Source organism: Equus quagga, chromosome 11 (genome assembly GCF_021613505.1).
Source record: "Equus quagga isolate Etosha38 chromosome 11, UCLA_HA_Equagga_1.0, whole genome shotgun sequence".
Classification (NCBI taxonomy): domain Eukaryota; kingdom Metazoa; phylum Chordata; class Mammalia; order Perissodactyla; family Equidae; genus Equus; species Equus quagga.
Window position 1 is genome coordinate 72,090,654 of NC_060277.1, and position 11,432 is coordinate 72,102,085.

Sequence of the window (11,432 nt, forward strand, 5' to 3'; positions counted from 1 at the left end):
ACATCTGGCTGATGTAAGCAGAAAGGAATTTACTGGAGTGATACCTGGTATCAACAGGAGGAATCAATAGGAAGGCTGAAGATCGTGATGTGAGAGAAAGCAGGAACCCTAGTGGATGCAAGAATCGTGGCCCCAAAGTCTCATCAGACGCCACTGCGGGAATCAGTGACTCCAATATCCTTTCCCTCCTGGCTTCGCTCTGCTCAAGCTTCAGATTCCAGAATGGACAGCCCAGGTGAGCAGCCCAGCTTGGGCCAAGGTCCCACCCCCTGACCTGGGAGATGGCTACACGGGTGTGTTCACTTTGTAAAAATTATTCAAGTAGTAAACGTAGGATGTGTGCAGTTTTCTGAATGGATCTTATGCTTCAGTATTTAAAAAAAAGTTACACCTAACCTATGACCCAGCAATTCCACTCCTGACTGAAGTAAAACATGTAAGAGAAATAATACATATAAGAGAAATGAAAACGTATGTCAACAAAAAGCCTTACAGCCACTCCATTTACCACAGCCAAAAATGAAAAACAGCCCAGGGCTCTATCAACGGGTGAGTGGATAAGCAAATCGTACAAATTCACATGGTGGAATATTACTCACCAATAAAAAGGAAGCAAATACTGATAGACACACAACAACAGGGACGAATCTGAAAACATTAGGTCAAGAGAGAGTGAATGAAGCCTTTAACGAAAGAGTACATGCTATGTGACTCCATTTATAGGAAGTTTTAGCACAGGCAAAACTGACCTACAGTGGAACAAAATCAGAATAGTGGTTGATCCTGCGGGAGAGGGCAGGGATTGCTCGGGAAGCGGCACGGGGAACTTTCTGGGGTGACAGTCATGTTCCCTATCCTGATAGGGGTTTGGGTTACACAGGTATATGCGTTTACCCGAGCTTACTGGATGGAACACATGAGATTTGTGCATTTCATTGTTTGCGCATTTTACCACAAAAGAAAAGAAACATAAACAAATATTGAACTTTAGTTAATGATAAGCTTGCTGAAGTATCTGACTGTTTTGTTCATCAAAAGATGCTATTAAGATAGTGAAAAAGCAAGCCACAAACTGAGAGAAGTATTTGCAACATATAATAAGCAAAAGATTGTACCAGAATGTGAATATGGGAAGATCTCTCATGAATCAGTAATAATCCAATAGGAAATAAATGGATAGAGACAAGAACAGGTGTGTAAATGAGGAAAGACAAATAGCCGATAAACACATTCAACCTTAGTAGTAATCATCGAAATGCCAATTTAAACCACCGTGAGATACTGGTTCACACTCACCAGACCGGCAAAAACTACCAGTATGGATGACACTGTGTATTGATGAGGATGGGGAGCATCCCGCACTCGGCCCAGCGCTGCGGGGAATACACCCTGCTTCAGACTTTGGAGAAGAGCGGGAGGTGGAGATGTACGCAGCCTATGACCTTATCATTCTGCTCCCAGCTATACATCCTGGAGAAACTCACACACAGAAAGGATGTTAAGGATAGTAAGGAAAAGCAGAAACAACCCAAATGCCCATCAACAAGTGGAAGGGACAAATAAATCGGGTATCTTCACACATAGCAGGAAAAAGGAGGGAACCACAGCTACATGCAACAAGAGGATGAATCTCAAAAACACACACACATAAACATATTCATTACAAAACTGGAAAACAGTGTGATTCCATTTACAAACGTTCAAAAGCATACACAAATCGAACAATGTATTGTGTAAGGATATAAACCTATGTGGTAAAGCCATAAAGAAGAGCAGGTTAATGATTACAACAAAATTCAGGTTAGCGTCTCCCTTGGGGATGGAGAGAGAGAAAGACCCATTTAAGGAGAGGTACAAAGGCAATTTCTAAAGGGCCATGGCGCTCTAGTTTTCAAGTTAGCTGTGCATGTGTCTGCTTTCTTCTTCTTCTTTAAACTTTACACATATGTTTTATATGCTCTTCTATATATACCTATTGCACAATACTTTTTTTAAATCAATAATCTTTCTTACATTCCAACAATATCCAGCTAAAAATAAAACAGAAAAAAAGAGAGCCTATTCCCTAGCAACAAAAAAACATAAAACACCTAGGAACAAACTTAACAAGAAATGTTCACCACCTCCATCAAGAAATCTATGAAACTTTACTGAGTGCCATAAAAGAAGAGATGATAGAAAAGAAGGCACGGATCACTATGGGACAGACCATATTTCTGCATAGGGAAACTCAATATATTTATTATTTTATAAATTTAATGTAATTCCAAATTGGATTCTAATAATAATTGTAGAAAACCAATGAAATGATTATAAATTTCACACAGAGGAAAGAATAAATAGGCAAGCACAACCAAGAAAATCCGGAAAGAGAGTTTGCACTGCCAGGTGTTAAAATATATAATAAAGTCATAAGAAAAAATGTGATGGTGGAGGAAAAAGAGATAGATTAATAGAAAATGGAAAACCTGGAAACTGAGATGTCTGTACATTATAATCAACAATTAAAGTCAGTCGAGGAAAGGAGGAAGGATGCCTAGTGTCCAAGATCAAAAACTATTAACTAGGGGCCAGGTGGCACAGCAGTTAAGTGCACACATTCCGCTTCAGCGGCCCGGGGTTCGCTGGTTTGGATCCTGGGTGCGGACATGCCACCGCTTGCCAAGCCATGCTGTGGTAGGCGTCCCACATATAAAGTGGAGGAAGATGGGCACGGATGTTAGCTCAGGGCCAGTCTTCCTCAGCAAAAAGAGGAGGATTGGCAGCAGTTGTTAGCTCAGGGCTAATCTTCCTCAAAAAAAAAAAAACCTATTAACTAGGAACACCAGTTACTGCATGTGGAGGCTAAGGGACAGGGAGGAGGGAGACTCCACGGTTCGCCTTCTGCACCTTTTGAATGTGAACAACATGAGCGTAGTGTATAGAGCACACTTCGTTTTATTGTGCTTCACTTTACTGTGCTTTGCAGATACTGCTTTTTTTTTTTTTTTACAAGACCTTCCACCTGCAAATAGATTATGACTCCCTGAAGGCTCAGATGATGGTTAACATTTTTTAGCAATAAAGTATTTTTTAATTAAGGTATGTACACTGTTTTTTTTAGACATAATGCTATTATTGCATACTTAGTAGACTAAAGTACAGTATAAACATAACTTTTATAGGCACTGGTAAACCAAAATTTGTGTGGCTCACTTTATTGCAATATTCACCTTATTGCAGTGGTCTGAAACCCAACCTGCAATATCTCCAAGGTATGCTTGTATTAAAAAATAAATTAAATTTAAAATATAGTCGGTAGGGAAAGAAATTGAACTGAAAGAACGGGTCGACGATTTAGAAAGAAATAAAATCAGGGTCTTAGCTCACATGATAAACCAAAATAAGTTTCAATTGGATTAGAATTGAATGGAAAAGAGAGTGCTGCACGGAAAAGCTGAAACCAAAAGAGAACCAGAAGGAAATCCAGGTGGATGTTTCTCTGACCTTGGGGTGAGGAAGACCTTTCAAATCCAAAAGCAAAGGAAGACATCATAAAATGAAAGGGCTGATGGACTCAACCACACGTATCAGTCTGCTCAGGCTGCCATAACAAAACACCACAGACCGGGGGCCTTCAACAACACACATGCATTTTGCATAGCTCTAGAGGCTGGAAGATCAAGATCGAGTGGCAGCCAAGTTGCTTCTTGGTGAGGACTCTCTCCCTGGCTTGCAGACGGCAGCCTTCTTGCTGTGAGCTCACAGAGGAGAGGGAGCTCTCTGGTGTCTCTCCTTATAAGGGCACTAATCCCATTATGAGGGTCCCACCTCATGACCTCATCTAACGCTAATCATCTCCCAAAGGCCCCATCTCCAAATACCATCACATTGGGCATTAGCACTTCCACATGAATTTTGGGAGAACACAAAAAGTCCACAACACACCATAAATATTAAAACCTTCTCTAGGTTTAAAAATAAGAACAATAAAAGAAAAACAGTACTGAACTGAGAAAAAAGTGTCCTGTATATCTATGTCAGTCAATACTCTTAAGGACAAGGAAACATGCTGAATAAAATGCCGGGTATAATCATTTATATAGAATGATCTTGATTTCTAAGGGGTTATCTCTGGAGGCTGATAAGCATAGATTTTTATTTTCTTCTTTGGGCTTTGCTGTGCTTTCTAAATTTCCCACAATGAACATGAATTTCCTTTATAATTCAAAAAACTGGGGGCCAGCCCGGTGGCGCAGCAGTTAAGTTCACACTTCTGCTTCGGTGGCCCGGGGTTTGCCAGTTCGGATCCCAGGTGCAGACATGGCACCGCTTGGCAAGCCATGCTGTGGCAGGTGTCCCACATATAAAGTAAAGGAAGATGGGCACAGATGTTAGCTCAGGCAGGGCCAGTCTTCTTCAGCAAAAAGAGGAGGATTGGCAGCAGTTGTTAGGTCAGGGCTAATCTTCCTCAAAGAAAAAAAATGACCATTATTTTTAAGAAGTGCATGTCACAGTCAAGCAACATTGAGGGCAGAGGGTCCAGTTCTGCACAAACTTTAGGAGGACGGTTGCTGAGCACAGCCTGGAGTCTGGAATGCACGATCCATATCACCCTACAGACTCCACAAGGAACCCCTGCAAGAGGGGAGTCCTTCTCCCCTAGAGGAGGCGGGCAAGATAGGGATCTTGCACCAGTGAAAATCCTGCCTCATGGAAAAGGGAAAATCTACTGAGATGGATCCAAAGGGACAGACTCAGAGGCAGAGCAACACAGACGCAGATCTCAGCTCAAAAGAGGGAAGAATTTCTACTTATGTGAACTGCCCCTAAATGCAAAACACTATATACAGTGAGCTTCCTGTCACAGTCCCTCCATGACTCAGAGATGGATGGAGGAAGTTTCTTGTACCAGGAAGGGGGTTAGACTAGACATTAATTTTTTTTTTTTCACATTTCTTTTCTTTTTTTTTTAAAGTTTGGCACCTGAGTTAACAACTGTTGCCAATCTTTTTGGTTTTTTCTGCTTTTTCTCCCCAAATTCCCCCAGTACATAGCTGTATATTGTAGTTGTGGGTCCTTCTAGTTGTGGCATGTGGGATGATGCCTCAGTGTGGCCTGATGAGTGGTGCCATGTCCGCACCCAGGATCCAAACTGGCCAAACCCTGGGCCGCTGAAGCAGAGCATGCGAACTTAACCACTTGGCCATGGGGCTGGGCCCCTAGACATTAATTTTTTAATTATATAAGTACTTTTCCTTTTAAGAATTTAAAACAGATTGTATACTTAAAATGAGTGAATTATTTGTGGTATATAAATTAAACATCAACAAAATTATTTTAAAAATTTTAAATATCACAGAGAAGGCTAAATTTCTTCTTGATCATCCCCCCACGCCCACACACAGTCCTGGTCCTCTCCCCCCTTCTCTAAAGATAACAGCTATTGTAAATTTGGAATGTATTTTTCTAGATGTTTTTATATGCTTTTACACGTAGGTGTGTTACATATATTTGTATTCATATAAAGTAGGAAGGACTATGTGTATACATTTCTGTAAAGGGCATCGTAATGTATTTATCACTGTAAAATTTGCTTTCTTCACGTTACAACCTTAGAGATTCATCATTATTGTTGTAGAAAGATCTATCTAATTCCTTTTCAAAGCTGCATAGTACTCCCAGGTATGAAAATTCGAGTTTATGTAACTATTCTATCACCAGTGAACATTCACACTGTGTACGGTTTTTCACCACTGCAAACTGTCACAAAGACCATCTCAGAAGTTTCCAGCTGCGCACACAGGCCAGGGTTTCTTTAGGGCAGATCCCGAGAAGTAGAATCTCTGTCATAGGGCAGACACATTTTTTATTTTAACAGGTTCTGCCAAATTGATGTCCACTGGGACGTTCCTTTCCAAGCCTTAGATCCCATGGCTTTAGAAACCTGATCCCTGTGAAATTTCTTCTCATCAGTTACAGCCTGGCATTTGGGCACGTTCTGTGTCTCAGTTTGGTTCCATCGCTGTCCCTGACTATTCAAATCACTGTCCAACCATGAAGCGGGCTGCCCTGGTCACTGGCAGCACAGACCAAATGGCCACCCCTCCCAGCTACTCATTGAGAGGACTCTTGAATGGGGAGGAGGCCCTTCTACTCCCAAGAGGCTGCAGTTCTGAGAATCAGAGGACGCACTATCCATGAATGAGAAGCAGGTGGGGGCTGAGCAAGAGGAAACTTTATAAACCCTGGCATCAGCTCCACGGCTTGGAACGACCAGAACCAAAGAGGAAAACGCACTAACACGTAAATTAGGCCTGAGCGCGGCTGTGTGAGTCAGGCAGGGCTGGATACTGACGATGGTTTACCTCCCTCACCAGGCAAACCCACCCCAAATTCGTAATGACGCCCACAATAGTCCCTGCAACGCCCACCTGATTAATGGTCCAGGGAGTACTAAGGGTTTTTATATAAGGTGCTAACTGCGTAACCGCCGGCTTACATAAGGTGCTCCGGTATTTTTAGCAGCAAATAACTGCCGTGTGAAGGGAGCCGCTGCTCTCCCGGCGAACTCTGCTTACTTTACAGGCTGGCGCAGTCCTTGAAATGCCGATGTTCCGCAGGCAGCTCATTGCTGCTGGAGGGTTGAGGGTGTCTGTGCCGAGGGCCCCAGCACCAGCCGTATTCTCCAGCTTCTCGGGGCCAAGCCGACACCCCACAACCAACAGAATGTGATACACATCGCCTCGCTTACCCCCAGGCATCACGGCAGCGAGAAAAGGGTCCCTTATGGACTCGGGAGAACCCACCCAGCCACCTGCCAGCTTAGCGAGCTCTCCCCAAACTTGACGGAGTAGCGGGGACGGGGGGAAAGGAGAGCTGACCCGGCCCTGCTTCCACATCCCCAGTGTCTAGCAGTCTAGCGTTCTACTGTGTGTATTCACCCCAATTTATCTGCCCGTTCTACTGCCGATGGACACTGGGTGACTTCCAGTTTCTTGGCCATTACAATAGTGCTGCTATGAGCATTCTAGTACATGCCTTTCACTGCAGCCTTCTGACCATCATAAGACATAAAAAGTTGAAAACTACCGCTTTAAGCCTCAAATCTCGATAAAGCCAAGCTGCCCCACCTCTCCAATTCACCCTTTCATTCTTCAAACATAGTCCTTCCACTGTTTACATGGCACCAAGTAAAGAGCATTGTCATAGAAGTCCGACTTCTAGGACTAAGGCCCAACTCCACTACCTACTTGCTGTGTGGCCTTGGGCAAGCACTTAACCTCTCTGTGCATCAGTTTCCTTCTTTCTCGGCACCCCTGAAGCAGCCTGCTCTGGGCAGCCCCTGCCAGGATAGCTGAGCAAAGCCCTCGCACAGGAGGAGAGAGCAACTGAAGATAAGCGACTTCAGCAGCTCCAGCTGGAGCAGAGCCGCGGCAAGCAGCCCTCCCCTCTAGGCCGGGCCACGCTCTCTCCCTCTGCCTCTCCAGTCACCAAGGATGCAGGGCAGCCGCAGACACTGACCTTTTACCCAGAGGACACTGGATTTCACTCCGAATGTGACCTACACCGGGGGCACCATTCCGGGGTCATTATTAATGGTGTGCCAGCAGCCCGGTGACAAGCTGCAGGGGCACCGACAGGGCCCAGAAATTGCTGCCTGGAGAAATAAACATTTTAAATGTCCGTGCAAAAGGTGAGTGAACTGGAGTATTTCATTTTTTCAGGCGACAAAGATGGAAAAAGCCCCTGGAAGCGTACCGTGCAGAGACCCAGGAGCCAGAGACTTGGGGATGCGCACTACTGGTTGCCATGGCAACTGTGTTTCACAGCAGGGACTCATTTTCATATGACAGTGACCTGTGGAGGGAAGGGAAGGACAGCTCCTAAAGAAACTTAGTTGAAGGCGCTACTGTTTGGGGGACCACGATTGATTTTATTTACCAAAAACAGCATTTAAAAGTGCCTCAAGGGGAAGAAATGACCTGAGGGTCCCTCGGGGTTCTCTGTTCCACAACTCTTCACACACACACAGCCCGTTTCAAAGGCCCCCAGGGTGGATATCACGGCCTCCCTGAGTCACTGGTCCCACCGTTAACCATCTGTTCTGTTACAAAGTCTTTTCCTAGAGTCCAGCAAAGTCCCAAGCAACCAGCTGCCCAAACCACCAGGACACCCCACACACCTGCGCCAGGTGGCTCCCTGGACAAGGCACGCGCTTCCCTGGACAAATCCCACCATTGAAAACCAGTCTCGGAGTCAGACAGACTTGAGTTCCAACCTCGGCTCTGCCCACCTACCAGCTGTGCGGTTTCCACAGGTCCCTTGACCTCTCTGGGTTTGTGTCCTCACGGGCATAATGAAAACAATCACAGCGCCTACCCCGCTGGGCGCTGAGAGGATAATACACATGAGGAAACACCTGGAAAGACTGGCACACGCCTGACACATAACCACTCGACAAACAGCTGGTGTGATCAAGAGCCAGAAAGGCATCTCTCACCCATGACACAACTGGAGGCTAACAGAACAAGGGATTAAATTGGGTGGCACAAACCGTAATGACTCCATCAATAAGCCTGGCAGGAGTGTAGACCAAGGGGAATCTGGACCACTGGAAGAGTCCAGAAGGAGGTGGAGTTTGACACAGACTCTAAAGGATGACAGGACATGTTCTTGGAGGTTTGGGGGCAGGGGGATGCCTTTATGCAGCGCCTACTGGGTACCTGGTCCTGGGGATCCAGGAGGAAGGGGAGAGGTTTCAAGAACACAAAGGGGCCTGCGATTAGCAGACAGACAGTGGTAGACGGTGGCCCCAAGGGCACGGGCCGTGGGAAGGCCAGGAAAGGGGCCTCCAGTGCAGCTGGGAGAGGCCAAGCTTTCCCAGGAAGACAGTGTCTGCACTGGTCCCAAAGGGGAAGGGCGAGCATGTGACCACGGTGGGGAGGGAAGAAGCGGCGGTCTGGAAGGTGGTTCTGGAGAGAGGCCACATGAGCGAGGAGCCACATGAGGTAGAGGAGCTGGCCTTTGTGTGGGGCAAAACCCGGAGCCTCCAAAGATCCTCATGGGAGAGGGGTCAGTGACAGGGTGAAAAGGACCATTGGTCTAGAGGTGACACGCCAGATGGACTGCAGGGGCTGGAGGGAATTCTGGCATCAGAGAGACTAGCTAAGGGGCCTCTGAACTCTGGCCTGAGACGCTGTAGCCCTGTCACAAAGGGGCGGGAAGCAGCAGAGACACTTCAGGGAACAGTGACAGCAGAGGAGGAAACCCACTGCTGAGGAGGAAGCAAGGGCAGCTGCCCGGGAGGAGGAGGAGGCCAGACTCGGACACCCTGAGTCTGGGAGTCACTGGACATCCAAGGAGCCAGCCCTGGAGCTAGAACCCAGAGGGCGAGCTCCCCAAGAAGCTAACACGGGGCCTCATGAGACCTCCCAGAAAAGAGGGATCCAAAGAGGCGAAGGAACAATGGAGAATTAAGAACAAAGCCAGGAGAGAGGAGTGCCTAGGAAATCACAGCAGAGAAGGCTGAAAAGAGGACACACACACACAGGGGCGAGCTTCCCGGGCAGAAGGGCAAGGCTGACAAAAGAGCAGTGTTTGGAAACAAGACGACTTTCAGGGAAGCAGTTTCAGGAAAGCGTGAGACCAGCAGCCAGGCTGCGGAGGATTAAGAGGGGAGCCGAGAGGCAGGCAGCAGGTGCAGAGTGCTGGGGAAAATGTGACAGTGAGAGAAAAGAGGAAAGGAAGCTTATGGCTCCGATGCCTGTTTTTTCCCCCAAGAGATGGGACGCCAAGTGGATGACAGAGGCAGGAGGATGGAGGGGCATGGAGACGCGGGTAAGGGCACAACCTCTCAAGGTGTGGGGGATGGAGGGGCACTGGACTGCAGCCCTGGCTTTACCAATGCTCTTACCAGGGTGTCCAGGGACACCGGCTGAGTGCCCCAGCCCTGGGACTGCTGGGAGGAGCAAAGGTTCCCACGTGGCTGCACAGATGGAGCCTGACCACTCACCCGCATGCCCCTGGCCCTGGTCTCACTGTGGATGGGTTTCCACCTTCCCCATCACACCTCTCCCCAGGGCAACCTTCCGGGTGGGCAGAGGGGGTGTTACAGACCCAGGTGGGAAAGTCAGGTCCTCAGCCTTCTGAGCAACCAGGCAGGGGACAAAATTCCCGCACCTCCCAGCAGAGCCCTGGCTGCAGCCCAAGAAAGGAGGCTTCCGCCCCCACAGCGCAGGTGTCATGGGCACCACTGTGAGTCCAGAGCCTTCATCCTGAAGGCAGGGAGGCGCCCTGGATGGATTTCAGCACTTCCTCCAAACCGTCTGCCTGGGAAAAACAGCGGGGGGCCTGACTGCTGGGAGAGGGTTTCCGAGGCCTGAAAAACCAAGCCAGGGCGGGATTCTCAGGCTGGAAGAGATGAACCGGGGGACTCCTGCCTGGGCCTTGAGAAGTACCTCCATCCCCACCTCACACACTCCTGGCACCCATCGGAATCCACTCCTGACCACCGAACCACAGGCGAAAATCCCAACCTGCCAGGGCCCAGGCCCACCACCGCGCTCCACGCCAATCATCAGGAGTGCGGGACCCTCACCCAAGGCAAGGCCGGGCGGCCCAGGGGCAGTGGCGCGCTGCCCCCACGCGGGCGCGGTCGGCCGCGGCGACACCGAGGCCGCTCCCGCCGCACGTGCGCGCCCCGGCGGGCGCTCGGTAAACACGGCACTTGTTGACTCGCCCGCCGGGAACGCTCGCCCCAGCGCCGCCTGCCGTCTGCGGCCGCCCTCGCCGCCCACGGCCCTCCCCTCCGCTGCCGCCCCCGCCGCCCCCCGGCTCGGGGCGCACGACGGGCTGCCCGGAGGGCCCCTGGCAGGCTGCAGGCCAGACGCAGAGCGCGAACCGTTCCGGGGGCCGCGCCCAGGCGCCGCCCCGGGCCGCTCGGGTCCAGCGCCAGGCTTCGGGCGAGGCCGGCGGCGAGGGCAGCGCGGCGGCGAGGAGAGCGCGGCGGCAGGCCCTGTCCGCGCCCCGCCAGCCCGGGACTCGCCCCCTCCCCGTGCGCAAGGGGCCCCCAGGGCCCGCCCGCCGCTCCAGGCCGCCCTGCGCGCCCCCTCGGGCCCCGGCGCGGAGCCAAACGCACCCCCCAGCCCTGGGGGACCGGGTCCCGAAAGGGGGGCGGCCCCACTTGAGGCAGACTTACCTGGGGGTTCGGCCCTGCCGCCCGGCGCGCTCCCTGGCTGCCCTCTGGCGGCGGCCGAGGGGACCCAGGCACCGCCCCGCCCCGCCCCGCCCCTCTCGACCTGAGACCTGTTGCCGCGGGCGGGAGAACCCGGGCCTGAGGTCGCCCGGGAGGCGGGAGGCCAGGGCCCCTCCCGATGGCTATCCTCGCCGTGGAACGGCTTTCGTTTCTGGTTATGGGATAGCAAACGTCAGTCTCTTTTTCCTAAGTAGCT

General features: G+C 49.9%; 1 protein-coding gene across 1 annotated transcript in view; it reads right to left on the reverse strand.

Annotated features, from left to right (window-relative positions):
- The window catches only part of RPH3AL (rabphilin 3A like (without C2 domains)), a 141,651-nt gene extending 130,428 nt beyond the window's left edge, over nucleotides 1-11,223 (reverse strand). Inside the window, exon 1 of the mRNA XM_046676259.1 lies at nucleotides 11,180-11,223. The gene's annotated coding sequence lies outside the window, so the exon portion shown is untranslated. The remainder of the gene's footprint in view (nucleotides 1-11,179) is intronic.
- Nucleotides 11,224-11,432: the final 209 nt, after the last annotated feature.